The 16,014-nt window shown below is 50.9% G+C and overlaps 1 protein-coding gene across 1 annotated transcript in view; it reads left to right on the top strand.

Moving 5' to 3' along the window:
- RASSF8 (Ras association domain family member 8) overlaps window positions 1-16,014 on the top strand; it is a 51,135-nt gene that overhangs the window by 686 nt on the left and 34,435 nt on the right. The window lies entirely within an intron of this gene.

The following is a 16,014-nucleotide window of genomic DNA, read 5'->3' as shown; positions in this document are numbered from 1 at the left end:
CCACCAGTGCTGTGCTCCGCTCTAGTGTACCCCTGCCCTGTGCCCCTGTGCTGTGCCCCTGTCCTGTACCCCTGCGCTGTGCTCGCCCTGTACCCCTGCGCTGTGCTCGCCCTGTACCCCTGCGCTGTGCTCTCCCTGTACCCCTGCGCTGTGCTCTCCCTGTACCCCTGCGCTGTGCTCTCCCTGTACCCCTGCGCTGTGCTCTCCCTGTACCCCTGCGCTGTGCTCTCCCTGTACCCCTGCGCTGTGCTCTCCCTGTACCCCTGCGCTGTGCTCTCCCTGTACCCCTGCGCTGTGCTCTCCCTGTACCCCTGCGCTGTGCTCTCCCTGTACCCCTGCGCTGTGCTCTCCCTGTACCCCTGCGCTGTGCTCTCCCTGTACCCCTGCGCTGTGCTCTCCCTGTACCCCTGCGCTGTGCTCTCCCTGTACCCCTGCGCTGTGCTCTCCCTGTACCCCTGCGCTGTGCTCTCCCTGTACCCCTGCGCTGTGCTCGCCCTGTACCCCTGCGCTGTGCTCGCCCTGTACCCCTGCGCTGTGCCCCTGTCCTTACCCTGTACCGCTGTCCTGTTCTGTACCCCTGCACTGTGCTCGCCCTGTACCCCTGTCTTGTGCTGTGCCCCTGTCCTTACCCTGTACCGCTGTCCTGTCCTGTACCCCTGCACTGTGCTCTCCCTGTGCCCCTGCACTGTCCTGTACCCCTGCACTGTGCTCTCCCTGTGCCCCTGCACTGTCCTGTACCCCTGCACTGTGCTCTCCCTGTGCCCCTGCACTGTCCTGTACCCCTGCACTGTGCTCGCCCTGTACCCCTTTCCTGTCCTGTCCTTCTGCACTGTGCTCGCCCTGTACCCATTTCCTGTCCTGTACCCCTGCATTGTGCTTGCCCTGTACCCATTTCCTGTCCTGTACCCCTGCATTGTGCTTGCCCTGTACCCCTTTCCTGTCCTGTACCCCTGCCCTGTGCTCGCCCTGTACCCCTGTCCTGTGCCCCTGCACTGTACCCCTGTCCTGTACCCCTGTCCTGTACCCCTGTCCTGTACCCCTGTCCTGTGCCCCTGCACTGTGCCCCTGCACTGTACTCGCCCTGTACCCCTGTCCTGTGCCCCTGCACTGTGCCCCTGCACTGTACTCGCCCTGTACCCCTGTCCTGTGTTGTACCCCTGTCCTGTGCCCCTGCACTGTACTCTCCCTGTGCCCCTGTCCTGAGTTGTACCCCTGTCCTGTAACCCTGTCCTGTGCTTGCCCTGTACCCCTGTCCTGTGTTCCCCCGGATGCCCCCAGCTCTGCGCCTCTCTGTGCTGTCTTGTGTAAGCAGTACACCCATGTGCCCATCGTTGAGCACTGACTCCATATTACCCTAATACGTGTTTTCGATGTTGTGAATCCGTCTGACCTGTACACTTTTGCCTGCCCCCTAATATGCACTCTATGCCTGTACCTGCCACTGTCAGTAGAAGTGTGTGCCCCCCTGTTCCCCGTCGTCCCACCTGCACTGGACCATAAAACATTCCATCTTCAGGACCTGACTGCCCCCCGGGTTTAGTTTGACCCTCGCACCTCTTTGGACTGTTAGTCACATGTTTGGGGGCCCTGGAACCCCTCAGATGTGACGTCCCAGAGGACAGGAAGCGCCGATTGTTCTCACTCTGCAACTTTGTTACACAACAGTCAGAAAACAATTGTGTGTTGTGTGGAGCGGAGGACCCAGGAGGACCCAGAACATCCGCAGCAGAGTAATCTGGAGGCCAGACGGCAAGTAATCCTGGATGAGAGATCAACTCACACCCCTTCACTGCCAAAAGCAAGGCGAGAGATGGAAATGTGTACTCTATAGTGTGCGCGCTTGTGTGTCCTCCATAGTGTACGTGCCTGTGTCCTCCATAGTGTACGTGCCTGTGTGTTCTCCGTGGTGTGTTCTCTGTAGTGTCCGCCTGTGTGCGTAATCCATAGTGTTTGTCTGTGTGTTTTCCGTAGTGTGTCCACCTGTGTTTTCCTTAGTGTTTGCCTGTGTGTGTTTCATAGTGTGTCCGCCTGTGTGTGTGTGTGTTCATGATGTGTATTATCCCCGGTGTGTGTGTGTGTGTGTGTGTGTGTATCCCCGGTGTGTGTGTGTGTGTGTGTGTGTGTATCCCCGGTGTGTGTGTATTATCCCGGTGTGTGAGTGTGTGTGTGTTATTCCTGGTGTTCCCCGGTGTGTGTGTGTGTTATCCCCGGTGTGTGTGTGTGTTATCCCCGGTGTGTGTGTGTGTTATCCCCGGTGTGTGTGTTTATCCCCGGTGTGTGTGTGTGTGTGTGTGTGTGTTATCCCCGGTGTGTGTGTGTGTGTTTGTTTATCCCCGGTGTGTGTGTGTGTTTATCCCCGGTGTGTGTGTGTGTTATCCCCGGTGTGTGTGTGTGTGTTTATCCCCGGTGTGTGTGTGTTTATCCCCGGTGTGTGTGTGTGTGTGTGTGTGTTATCCCCGGTGTGTGTGTGTGTGTGTGTTATCCCGTGTGTGTGTGTGTTTATCCCCGGTGTGTGTGTGTTTATCCCCGGTGTGTGTGTGTGTTATCCCCGGTGTGTGTGTGTTATCCCCGGTGTGTGTGTGTGTTATCCCCGGTGTGTGTGTGTGTGTGTTATCCCCGGTGTGTGTGTGTGTGTGTGTGTTATCCCCGGTGTGTGTGTGTGTGTGTGTGTTATCCCCGGTGTGTGTGTGTGTGTGTGTTATCCCCGGTGTGTGTGTGTTATCCCCGGTGTGTGTGTGTTATCCCCGGTGTGTGTGTGTGTTATCCCCGGTGTGTGTGTGTGTGTTATCCCCGGTGTGTGTGTGTGTGTTATCCCCGGTGTGTGTGTGTGTGTGATCCCCGGTGTGTGTGTGTGTGTGTGTGTTATCCCCGGTGTGTGTGTGTGTGTGTTATCCCCGGTGTGTGTGTGTGTGTGTGTTATCCCCGGTGTGTGTGTGTGTGTTATCCCCGGTGTGTGTGTGTGTGTGTGTGTGTTATCCCCGGTGTGTGTGTGTGTGTTATCCCCGGTGTGTGTGTGTGTGTGTGTGTGTGTTATCCCCGGTGTGTGTGTGTGTGTGTGTTATCCCCGGTGTGTGTGTGTGTGTGTGTTATCCCCGGTGTGTGTGTGTGTGTTATCCCCGGTGTGTGTGTGTGTGTGTGTTATCCCCGGTGTGTGTGTGTGTGTGTGTGTGTGTTATCCCCGGTGTGTGTGTGTGTGTGTGTGTGTGTTATCCCCGGTGTGTGTGTGTGTGTGTGTGTGTTATCCCCGGTGTGTGTGTGTGTGTGTTATCCCCGGTGTGTGTGTGTGTGTGTGTGTTATCCCCGGTGTGTGTGTGTGTGTGTTATCCCCGGTGTGTGTGTGTGTGTGTTATCCCCGGTGTGTGTGTGTGTGTGTGTTATCCCCGGTGTGTGTGTGTGTGTGTGTTATCCCCGGTGTGTGTGTGTGTGTGTGTGTGTTATCCCCGGTGTGTGTGTGTGTGTGTTATCCCCGGTGTGTGTGTGTGTTATCCCCGGTGTGTGTGTGTGTTATCCCCGGTGTGTGTGTGTGTTATCCCCGGTGTGTGTGTGTGTGTGTGTGTTATCCCCGGTGTGTGTGTTATCCCCGGTGTGTGTGTGTGTGTTATCCCTGGTGTGTGTGTGTGTGTGTGTGTGTGTGTGTTATCCCCGGTGTGTGTGTGTGTGTGTGTGTTATCCCCGGTGTGTGTGTGTGTGTTATCCCCGGTGTGTGTGTGTTATTCCTGGTGTGCCCCCGTGTGTGTGTGTCCCCCCGGTGTGTGTGTGTTATTCCTGGTGTGCCCCCGTGTGTGTGTGTCCCCCCGGTGTGTGTGTCTGTGTGTGTGTCCCCGGTGTGTCCCCGGTGTGTGTGTGTGTGTTATCCCCGGTGTGTGTGTGTGTATTATCCCCGGTGTGTGTGTGTTATCCCCGGTGTGTGTGTGTGTGTGTTATCCCCGGTGTGTGTTATCCCCGGTGTGTGTGTGTGTGTGTGTGTTATCCCCGGTGTGTGTGTGTGTGTTATCCCCGGTGTGTGTGTGTGTGTTATCCCCGGTGTGTGTGTGTGTGTGTTATCCCCGGTGTGTGTGTGTGTGTGTGTTATCCCCGGTGTGTGTGTGTGTTTGTGTGTTATCCCCGGTGTGTGTGTGTGTTATCCCCGGTGTGTGTGTGTGTGTGTGTGTGTGTTATCCCCGGTGTGTGTGTGTTATCCCCGGTGTGTGTGTGTGTGTTATCCCCGGTATGTGTGTGTTATCCCCGGTATGTGTGTGTTATCCCCGGTATGTGTGTGTTATCCCCGGTGTGTGTGTGTTATCCCCGGTGTGTGTGTGTGTGTGTGTGTTATCCCGTGTGTGTGTGTGTGTGTGTGTGTGTTATCCCCGGTGTGTGTGTGTGTGTGTGTGTTATCCCCGGTGTGTGTGTGTGTGTGTGTGTTATCCCCGGTGTGTGTGTGTTATCCCCGGTGTGTGTGTGTTATCCCCGGTGTGTGTGTGTTATCCCCGGTGTGTGTGTGTGTGTGTGTGTTATCCCCGGTGTGTGTGTGTGTTATCCCCGGTGTGTGTGTGTGTTATCCCCGGTGTGTGTGTGTGTGTGTGTTATCCCCGGTGTGTGTGTGTGTGTGTGTGTTATCCTCGGTGTGTGTGTGTGTGTGTGTGTTATCCCCGGTGTGTGTGTGTGTGTGTGTGTTATCCCCGGTGTGTGTGTGTGTTATCCCCGGTGTGTGTGTGTGTGTGTGTTATCCCCGGTGTGTGTGTGTGTGTTTATCCCCGGTGTGTGTGTGTGTGTGTGTTATCCCCGGTGTGTGTGTGTGTGTGTGTGTGTGATCCCCGGTGTGTGTGTGTGTGTGTGTGTGATCCCCGGTGTGTGTGTGTGTGTTATCCCCGGTGTGTGTGTGTGTGTGTGTGATCCCCGGTGTGTGTGTGTGTGTGTGTGTGATCCCCGGTGTGTGTGTGTGTGTGTGTGTGATCCCCGGTGTGTGTGTGTGTGTTATCCCCGGTGTGTGTGTGTGTGTGTGTGTTATCCCCGGTGTGTGTGTGTGTTATCCCCGGTGTGTGTGTGTGTGTGTGTGTGTGATCCCCGGTGTGTGTGTGTGTGTGTGTTTTATCCCCGGTGTGTGTGTGTGTTATCCCCGGTGTGTGTGTGTGTGTGTGTGTTATCCCCGGTGTGTGTGTGTGTGTGTGTGTGTGTGTGTGATCCCCGGTGTGTGTGTGTGTGTGTGTGTGTGATCCCCGGTGTGTGTGTGTGTGTGTGTGTGTGTGATCCCCGGTGTGTGTGTGTGTGATCCCCGGTGTGTGTGTGTGTGTGATCCCCGGTGTGTGTGTGTGTGTGTGATCCCCGGTGTGTGTGTGTGTGTGTGTGTGTGATCCCCGGTGTGTGTGTGTGTGTGTGTGATCCCCGGTGTGTGTGTGTGTGTGTGTGTGATCCCCGGTGTGTGTGTGTGTGTGTGTGTGATCCCCGGTGTGTGTGTGTGTGTGTGTGTGTGATCCCCGGTGTGTGTGTGTGTGTGTGTGTGATCCCCGGTGTGTGTGTGTGTGTGTGTGTGTGATCCCCGGTGTGTGTGTGTGTGTGTGTGATCCCCGGTGTGTGTGTGTGTGTGTGTGATCCCCGGTGTGTGTGTGTGTGTGTGTGATCCCCGGTGTGTGTGTGTGTGTGTGTGATCCCCGGTGTGTGTGTGTGTGTGTGTGATCCCCGGTGTGTGTGTGTGTGTGTGTGATCCCCGGTGTGTGTGTGTGTGTGTGTGATCCCCGGTGTGTGTGTGTGTGTGTGTGTGTGTGTGATCCCCGGTGTGTGTGTGTGTGTGTGTGTGTGTGATCCCCGGTGTGTGTGTGTGTGTGTGTGTGTGTGATCCCCGGTGTGTGTGTGTGTGATCCCCGGTGTGTGTGTGTGTGTGTTATCCCCGGTGTGTGTGTGTGTGTGTGTTATCCCCGGTGTGTGTGTGTGTGTGTGTGTGTGATCCCCGGTGTGTGTGTGTGTTATCCCCGGTGTGTGTGTGTGTGTGTGATCCCCGGTGTGTGTGTGTGTGTGTGTGATCCCCGGTGTGTGTGTGTGTGTGTGTGTGTGATCCCCGGTGTGTGTGTGTGTGTGTTATCCCCGGTGTGTGTGTGTGTGTGTGTGTGTGTGTGTGTGATCCCCGGTGTGTGTGTGTGTTATCCCCGGTGTGTGTGTGTGTGTGAGATCCCCGGTGTGTGTGTGTGTGTGTTATCCCCGGTGTGTGTGTGTGTGTGTTATCCCCGGTGTGTGTTATCCCCGGTGTGTGTGTGTGTGTGTGTGTGTTATCCCCGGTGTGTGTGTGTGTGTGTTATCCCCGGTGTGTGTGTGATCCCCGGTGTGTGTGTGTGTGTGTGTGTGTGTGATCCCCGGTGTGTGTGTGTGTGTGTGTGTGTGTGTGTGTGTGTGTGATCCCCGGTGTGTGTGTGTGTGTGTGTGTGATCCCCGGTGTGTGTGTGTGTGTGTGTGTGATCCCCGGTGTGTGTGTGTGTGTGTGTGTGATCCCCGGTGTGTGTGTGTGTGTGTGTGATCCCCGGTGTGTGTGTGTGTGTGTGTGTGTGATCCCCGGTGTGTGTGTGTGTGTGTGTGTGATCCCCTGTGTGTGTGTGTGTGTGTGTGTGTGTGTTATCCCCGGTGTGTGTGTGTGTGTGTGTTATCCCCGGTGTGTGTGTGTGTGTGTGTGTTATCCCCGGTGTGTGTGTGTGTGTGTGTGTTATCCCCGGTGTGTGTGTGTGTGTGTTATCCCCGGTGTGTGTGTGTGTGTGTGTGTTATCCCCGGTGTGTGTGTGTGTGTGTGTGTTATCCCCGGTGTGTGTGTGTGTGTTATTCCCGGTGTGCCCCCGTGTCTGTGTTATCCCTGGTGTGTGTGTGTGTGTTATCCCTGGTGTGTGTGTGTGTGTGTGTGTTATCCCTGGTGTGTGTGTGTGTGTTATCCCTGGTGTGTGTGTGTGTGTGTTATCCCTGGTGTGTGTGTGTGTGTGTGTTATCCCCGGTGTGTGTGTGTGTGTGTTATCCCCGGTGTGTGTGTGTGTGTTATTCCCGGTGTGCCCCCGTGTCTGTGTTATCCCCGGTGTGTGTGTGCGTGTTATCCCGGGTGTGTGTGTGTGCGTGTTATCCCCGGTGTGTGAGTGTGCGTGTGAACCCAGGTGTGTGTGTGTGTGCGTGCGTGTGTTATCCCTGGTGTGTGTGTGTGTGTTATCCCCGGTGTGTGCCCCCCCCGTGTGTGTGTGTGTGTGTGTTATTCCTGATGTGCCCCAGTGTGTGTGTGTTATCCCCGGTGCGCCCCCCCTCTGTGTGTGTGTGTTATCCCCGGTGTGCCCCCTGTGTGTTATCCCTGGTGTGTGTGTGTGTGTTATCCCCGGTGTGTGTTATCCCCGGTGCGCCTGTGTGTGTTTGTGTGTGTGTTATCTCCGGTGCGCCTGTGTGTGTGTGTTATCCCGTGTGTGTGTGTGTGTGTGTGTGTTATCCCGTGTGTGTGTGTGTGTGTGTGTGTTATCCCTGGTGTGTGTGTGTGTGTGTGTTATCCCTGGTGTGTGTGTGTGTGTGTGTTATCCCTGGTGTGTGTGTGTGTGTGTGTTATCCCTGGTGTGTGTGTGTGTTATCCCTGGTGTGTGTGTGTGTGTTATCCCTGGTGTGTGTGTGTGTGTTATCCCGTGTGTGTGTGTGTGTGTGTTATCCCTGGTGTGTGTGTGTTATCCCTGGTGTGTGTGTGTTATCCCTGGTGTGTGTGTGTGTGTGTGTGTTATCCCTGGTGTGTGTGTGTGTTATCCCTGGTGTGTGTGTGTGTGTGTTATCCCTGGTGTGTGTGTGTGTGTGTTATCCCTGGTGTGTGTGTGTTATCCCTGGTGTGTGTGTGTGTGTTATCCCTGGTGTGTGTGTGTGTGTGTGTTATCCCTGGTGTGTGTGTGTGTGTGTTATCCCTGGTGTGTGTGTGTGTTATCCCTGGTGTGTGTGTGTGTGTGTTATCCCTGGTGTGTGTGTGTGTTATCCCTGGTGTGTGTGTGTGTGTGTGTTATCCCTGGTGTGTGTGTGTGTGTGTGTGTGTTATCCCTGGTGTGTGTGTGTGTGTGTTATCCCTGGTGTGTGTGTGTGTGTGTGTTATCCCTGGTGTGTGTGTGTGTGTTATCCCTGGTGTGTGTGTGTGTGTGTGTGTGTGTGTTATCCCTGGTGTGTGTGTGTGTGTGTGTTATCCCTGGTGTGTGTGTGTGTGTGTGTTTGTGTGTGTGTTATCCCTGGTGTGTGTGTGTGTGTGTGTGTTATCCCTGGTGTGTGTGTGTGTGTGTTATCCCTGGTGTGTGTGTGTGTGTGTGTTATTCCTGGTGTGTGTGTGTGTGTGTGTGTGTTATCCCTGGTGTGTGTGTGTGTGTGTGTGTGTTATCCCTGGTGTGTGTGTGTGTGTTATCCCTGGTGTGTGTGTGTGTGTGTGTGTTATCCCTGGTGTGTGTTATCCCTGGTGTGTGTGTGTGTTATCCCTGGTGTGTGTGTGTGTGTGTTATCCCTGGTGTGTGTGTGTGTGTGTGTGTTATCCCTGGTGTGTGTGTGTGTGTTATCCCTGGTGTGTGTGTGTGTGTTATCCCTGGTGTGTGTGTGTGTGTTATCCCTGGTGTGTGTGTGTGTGTTATCCCTGGTGTGTGTGTGTGTGTGTTTGTGTTATCCCTGGTGTGTGTGTGTGTTATCCCTGGTGTGTGTGTGTGTGTTATCCCTGGTGTGTGTGTGTGTGTGTGTGTGTTATCCCTGGTGTGTGTGTGTTTGTGTGTGTTATCCCTGGTGTGTGTGTGTGTTTGTGTGTGTTATCCCTGGTGTGTGTGTGTGTGTGTGTTATCCCTGGTGTGTGTGTGTGTTTGTGTGTGTTATCCCTGGTGTGTGTGTGTGTGTGTTATCCCTGGTGTGTGTGTGTGTGTGTGTGTGTGTTATCCCTGGTGTGTGTGTGTGTGTGTGTGTGTTATCCCTGGTGTGTGTGTGTGTGTGTGTGTGTGTTATCCCTGGTGTGTGTGTGTGTGTGTGTGTGTGTTATCCCTGGTGTGTGTGTGTGTGTGTGTGTGTTATCCCTGGTGTGTGTGTGTGTGTGTGTGTGTGTTATCCCTGGTGTGTGTGTGTGTGTGTGTTATCCCTGGTGTGTGTGTGTGTGTGTGTGTTATCCCTGGTGTGTGTGTGTGTTATCCCTGGTGTGTGTGTGTGTGTGTGTGTTATCCCTGGTGTGTGTGTGTGTGTGTTATCCCTGGTGTGTGTGTGTGTGTGTGTGTTATCCCTGGTGTGTGTGTGTGTGTGTGTTATCCCTGGTGTGTGTGTGTGTGTGTGTTATCCCTGGTGTGTGTGTGTGTGTGTGTTATCCCTGGTGTGTGTGTGTGTGTGTTATCCCTGGTGTGTGTGTGTGTGTGTGTGTGTTATCCCTGGTGTGTGTGTGTGTGTTATCCCTGGTGTGTGTGTGTGTGTGTGTGTTATCCCTGGTGTGTGTGTGTGTGTGTTATCCCTGGTGTGTGTGTGTGTGTGTGTGTGTGTCTGTTATCCCTGGTGTGTGTGTGTGTGTGTGTTATCCCTGGTGTGTGTGTGTGTGTGTGTGTGTGTTATCCCTGGTGTGTGTGTGTGTGTGTGTTATCCCTGGTGTGTGTGTGTGTGTGTTATCCCTGGTGTGTGTGTGTGTGTTATCCCTGGTGTGTGTGTGTGTGTGTGTGTTATCCCTGGTGTGTGTGTGTGTGTGTGTGTTATCCCTGGTGTGTGTGTGTGTGTGTGTGTTATCCCTGGTGTGTGTGTGTGTGTGTGTGTGTTATCCCTGGTGTGTGTGTGTGTGTGTTATCCCTGGTGTGTGTGTGTGTGTGTGTGTTATCCCTGGTGTGTGTGTGTGTTATCCCTGGTGTGTGTGTGTGTGTGTGTGTGTGTTATCCCTGGTGTGTGTGTGTGTGTGTGTTATCCCTGGTGTGTGTGTGTGTGTGTGTGTGTGTGTGTTATCCCTGGTGTGTGTGTGTGTGTGTGTGTTATCCCTGGTGTGTGTGTGTGTGTGTGTGTGTGTTATCCCTGGTGTGTGTGTGTGTGTGTGTGTGTGTTATCCCTGGTGTGTGTGTGTGTGTGTGTGTGTTATCCCTGGTGTGTGTGTGTGTGTGTGTGTGTGTGTTATCCCTGGTGTGTGTGTGTGTGTGTGTGTGTGTTATCCCTGGTGTGTGTGTGTGTGTGTGTGTGTTATCCCTGGTGTGTGTGTGTGTGTGTGTGTGTTATCCCTGGTGTGTGTGTGTGTGTGTGTGTGTTATCCCTGGTGTGTGTGTGTGTGTGTGTGTGTTATCCCTGGTGTGTGTGTGTGTGTTATCCCTGGTGTGTGTGTGTGTGTGTGTGTGTGTGTTATCCCTGGTGTGTGTGTGTGTGTGTTATCCCTGGTGTGTGTGTGTGTTATCCCTGGTGTGTGTGTGTGTGTGTGTGTGTGTTATCCCTGGTGTGTGTGTGTGTGTGTTATCCCTGGTGTGTGTGTGTGTGTTATCCCTGGTGTGTGTGTGTGTGTGTTATCCCTGGTGTGTGTGTGTGTGTGTGTGTGTGTGTTATCCCTGGTGTGTGTGTGTGTTATCCCTGGTGTGTGTGTGTGTGTGTGTTATCCCTGGTGTGTGTGTGTGTGTTATCCCTGGTGTGTGTGTGTGTGTGTTATCCCTGGTGTGTGTGTGTGTGTGTGTGTTATCCCTGGTGTGTGTGTGTGTGTGTGTGTTATCCCTGGTGTGTGTGTGTGTGTGTGTGTGTTATCCCTGGTGTGTGTGTGTGTGTGTGTTATCCCTGGTGTGTGTGTGTGTGTGTGTGTGTGTGTGTTATCCCTGGTGTGTGTGTGTGTGTGTGTGTGTGTGTTATCCCTGGTGTGTGTGTGTGTGTGTGTGTTATCCCTGGTGTGTGTGTGTGTGTGTGTTATCCCTGGTGTGTGTGTGTGTGTGTGTGTGTTATCCCTGGTGTGTGTGTGTGTGTGTGTGTTATCCCTGGTGTGTGTGTGTGTGTGTGTGTTATCCCTGGTGTGTGTGTGTGTGTGTGTGTTATCCCTGGTGTGTGTGTGTGTGTGTGTGTTATCCCTGGTGTGTGTGTGTGTGTGTGTGTTATCCCTGGTGTGTGTGTGTGTGTGTGTGTGTGTGTGTGTGTTATCCCTGGTGTGTGTGTGTGTTATCCCTGGTGTGTGTGTGTGTGTGTGTGTTATCCCTGGTGTGTGTGTGTGTGTTATCCCTGGTGTGTGTGTGTGTGTGTGTGTTATCCCTGGTGTGTGTGTGTGTGTGTGTTATCCCTGGTGTGTGTGTGTGTGTGTGTGTTATCCCTGGTGTGTGTGTGTGTGTGTTATCCCTGGTGTGTGTGTGTGTGTGTTATCCCTGGTGTGTGTGTGTGTGTTATCCCTGGTGTGTGTGTGTGTGTGTGTGTTATCCCTGGTGTGTGTGTGTGTGTTATCCCTGGTGTGTGTGTGTGTGTGTTATCCCTGGTGTGTGTGTGTGTGTGTTATCCCTGGTGTGTGTGTGTGTGTGTTATCCCTGGTGTGTGTGTGTGTGTGTTATCCCTGGTGTGTGTGTGTGTGTGTGTGTTATCCCTGGTGTGTGTGTGTGTGTGTGTGTTATCCCTGGTGTGTGTGTGTGTTATCCCTGGTGTGTGTGTGTGTGTGTGTGTTATCCCTGGTGTGTGTGTGTGTGTGTTATCCCTGGTGTGTGTGTGTTATCCCCGGTGCGCCTGTGTGTGTGTGTGTTATCCCCGGTGCGCCTGTGTGTTATCCCCGGTGCGCCTGTGTGTGTGTTATCCCCGGTGCGCCTGTGTGTTATCCTCGGTGCGCCAGTGTGAGTGTGTGTTATCCCCGGTGCGCGCCTGTGTGCTATGCTCGGTGCGCCAGTGTGAGTGTGTGTTATCCCCGGTGCGCGCCTGTGTGCTTTGCTCGGTGCGCCTGTGTGTGTGTGTGTGTGTTATCCCCGGTGTGTGTGTTATCCCCTGTGTGTGTGTGTGTGTGTGTTTATCCCCAGTGCGCGCCTGTATATTTGTCCCTGTGATCTGTCAGTGTCTTGTACACTGTACAGATGTCGCCTCTATGGCAGTGATTCGGCAGTGGGTGCGCGCTGCCCTCGGGGCACATGGTAGAGGGCACTGCGGTGTGTGCCAGGCCACACTGTAATCACGGGGGCGGCTAACTATGGCCTGGAAGAAGCCGAGCTTGTAATTTTCACAATAACACAGATCCCTGTTCCCACGCCTGGTGGTCACGCCGCTGCAGGGAGTCCTCGCTCCGCCCGTCACCGGGCGACCTTCACTGTGGTGCAGGGTGTAATTGAGGGGTGGCGGCCATTTCTCGGACAGTCTGGGAATGTATAAAACCCTCCGCTATTAAATCTTGCGCGCTTTTTAGCCTCTGGATGATCGCATTCACTGACAGCAAGCAGAGTGTGAAAATGAAAAAGAATTCCATATTTCCAGTATGTAGAGTGGAAGAGTCTTTCATTTGACATCTCATCCACCAGGTCCATTTATTGGCGTCCGATAATCCAGAATAATCAGTTAGGTGTGGATTATACCAGATTTATTATTTTTGGGGACTTTCTTTTTAATTTCGGGCATGTAATTCAAGTTTTTGTACTCCTATCAAAATGTCTGTCACAGCCGCCAACCAGAGCTCCGCTTTCATTCTGAAATCTGCACTTTCGAAAAGAAACGTGGGCTCTGATTGGTTGCTATAGGCAACTAGGCCCATAGCAGGCCTGAGGCCCTGTCTGTGACCAGTGTTCGTTGACACCCATGCAAGTAATTGCCTGTAGCAACCAATCAGATTCCGGCTTTAATTTTGTAACCTGTACTGGACAAATGAAAGCTGCATTCTGATTGGTTGCTATGAGAGATGCACCCGAGTTTGTTTTCTGCCCTAGTGATACATCTAGTACGCAGGGTAGCTTGTTTGTGCCCTCTATGGCGCCTTTGCCATGTATTACAGAAAGTGACAACACAGGGCTCCTCAACAGCATGGAGCGCTCGAGTGGTCACCATTGGTGGCTTTGACTGTTGCTAAGCAACATGACAACACTTCTGATGTCTGTTTTTAGTATAGACTAGCCTTAGTCATTAAAAAAACCTCTTAATTGACCCGTTCCTCTTTTATTCCTCCTGGAAATACATAACTACATTGACAGTAGGGTGTTATCATAATACAGTCGATCCCTCACCACTGATTGGACAATATCACACATCGTAGTCAATGGATCCTTTATTTTCATGAGGGATAACAGAGGTACGTTAAAAAATGTCATAGATAAAACAAGTATTTACTGAAACAGACCTGGCAGGAGTTTCTAATGGATTCCATATTGGATAATTTCTGTGGGCAGATTTTTTTTTTTCTTTCTGGAGTTCCCCTTTAAGTCAGATCAGGTTAATCGTATTTCTGGAGTTCCCCTTTCGCTCATCATTAATAAGTGTGTAGATATAATGCACAGTTCCGCGATCGCCCTCTTCCCGCCTCGTTACGGGCGAGTCTGCGTCCTGAGTAATATGGCGGGGCTGAATCTTGGCGATGGATTACGCTATGACTCCTCCGGTGGAGGGGGGGGGGGGGTTGTGGCCTCGGTGGGTGACACCTGTGTAACGGTTTTGGCAGAAACTTACATTTAGGTGAAATGGATGTTTCCGTTTTGTTTTGGGACTTTGCGTTTCCATGGCAGCGCGGCGTCTTGTGTATGGGGAACCGTCTAATCTGCTGCACAAGGTGACCGGTGTCTTGTTGCCAGCTATGCGCTAATTCTAAATCCCATTGTTCTTGGCCGGAGAAGGAATTCTGAGATTACCATTAGTCAAACGTCAGAGAGCGGCGAGGTCTACAGAGGACAGAGACCAGAGACCACGGGGACTGCAGCCGCCGCCATTATGGTCAGGGAAGTATTACACAGGTGAAAAGTGTATGTGGAGCTGTCAGCTAATCATAGGCGCAAATACACCACAGAGACTACATCACTAATAGTACTGCCCCTATATACAACCATATCCTTTAATACTGCCCCTATGTACAAGAATATAACTACTATAATACTGCCCCTATGTACAAGAATATAACTACTATAGTACTGCCCCTATGTACAAGAATATAACTACTATAATACTGCCCCTATGTACAAAAATATAACTACTATAATACTGCCCCCTATGTACAAGAATATAACTACTATAATACTGCCCCTATGTACAAGAATAGAACTACTATAATACTGCCCCCTATGTACAGGAATATAACTACTATAATACTGCCCCCTATGTACAAGAATATAACTACTATAATACTGCCCCCTATGTACAAGAATATAACTACTATAATACTGCCCCCTATGTACAAGAATATAACTACTATAATACTGCTCCCATGTACAAGAATATAACTACTATAATACTGCTCCTATATACAAGAATATAACTACTATAATATTGCCCCCTATGTACAAGAATATAACTACTATAATACTGCCCCTATGTACAAGAATATAACTACTATAATACTGCTCCTATGTACAAGAATATAGCTACTATAATACTGCTCCTATGTACAAGAATATAACTACTATAATACTGCCCCTATGTACAAGAATATAACTACTATAATACTGCCCCTATGTACAAGAATATAACTACTATAATACTGCCCCTATGTACAAGAATATAACTACTATAATACTGCCCCTATGTACAAGAATATAACTACTATAATACTGCCCCTATGTACAAGAATATAACTACTATAATACTGCCCCTATGTACAAGAATAGAACTGCTATAATACTGCCCCATATGTACAAGAATATAACTACTATAATACTGCCCCCTATGTACAAGAATATAACTACTATAATACTGCCCCCTATGTACAAGAATATAACTACTATAATACTGCTCCCATGTACAAGAATATAACTACTATAATACTGCCCCCTATGTACAAGAATATAACTACTATAATACTGCCCCTATGTACAAGAATATAACTACTATAATACTGCCCCTATGTACAAGAATATAACTACTATAATACTGCTCCTATGTACAAGAATATAGCTACTATAATACTGCCCCTATGTACAAGAATATAACTACTATAATACTGCCCCTATGTACAAGAATATAACTACTATAATACTGCCCCTATGTACAAGAATATAACTACTATAATACTGCCCCTATATACAAGAATATAACTACTATAATACTGCTCCTATGTACAGGAATATAACTACTATAATACTGCCCCATATGTACAACAATATCAGTTCTGCTATAGCATATATGGTTTGTGTTGCTGGTGACTTGCTGTAGCAGAGCTGGTTGTGTTTGGTGTATTATATTGCAGTGTGAGCCGCGTCCTTTGTCCAGTGCGGATATGATTTTCACTTGCACTTTCTCTGGATCAGCGGACAGTACTGTTCGTTGGCGTCAGCCGTGCATTATCTGGACATTGCCCATCGCCTTACAGTTGTACTCTGTTATTTTAAAGGGTGAGTATCCCTATGTTAAACTTTGGAATCACCATCAATATTGAGACACTATATACAGCTGGAAATGGCTGATAACAGTGAACAATATATAGCATTGACCTGCGCAGTGTGGACGGTCGTGTGTGTGTTTCATTTCGGGCCCCATACTCGAGCATCTCTTGGAAGTGATGTGTTCTCCCCGGTCATGATGGAGTAGCGCGGCCGCGCGCCCTGCTGACATGGCAGCTGCACACATATTGTCTAGACGTCTCCTCCAGAGGCTGAGATTACTTTATAATTTCATCTTGGACATTTTCCTGCAGAGCCGCACTGTGGAAATGACTGCAAACACCGGAGAAAAAAAACGAAATCAAATGCATCACAGGCACAAAAGAGCAGCACGACTGATGCTGCGGTCACAATACGCACAAAACCCCTGCTAACCAACAACCTATTGTACAAAGCCCTTTAGATGGCGGCCTATATTTAACCCCCCAAACCTTGGTGTAGCTGTGGAATATGGAGAGCCGGACACATAACCTTACCGCATCACTGTATAGAGAAATTTTATATTATCAGCATCCAACTGAAAAGGACAATGAGGGAGGAGCATGAGCTGGAAAGTCCT

Source organism: Anomaloglossus baeobatrachus, chromosome 4, assembly GCF_048569485.1.
Source record: "Anomaloglossus baeobatrachus isolate aAnoBae1 chromosome 4, aAnoBae1.hap1, whole genome shotgun sequence".
Classification (NCBI taxonomy): Eukaryota; Metazoa; Chordata; class Amphibia; order Anura; family Aromobatidae; genus Anomaloglossus; species Anomaloglossus baeobatrachus.
The sequence above is the reverse complement of the archived record's forward strand: the minus strand, read 5'-3'. Positions and strand labels throughout refer to the sequence as shown.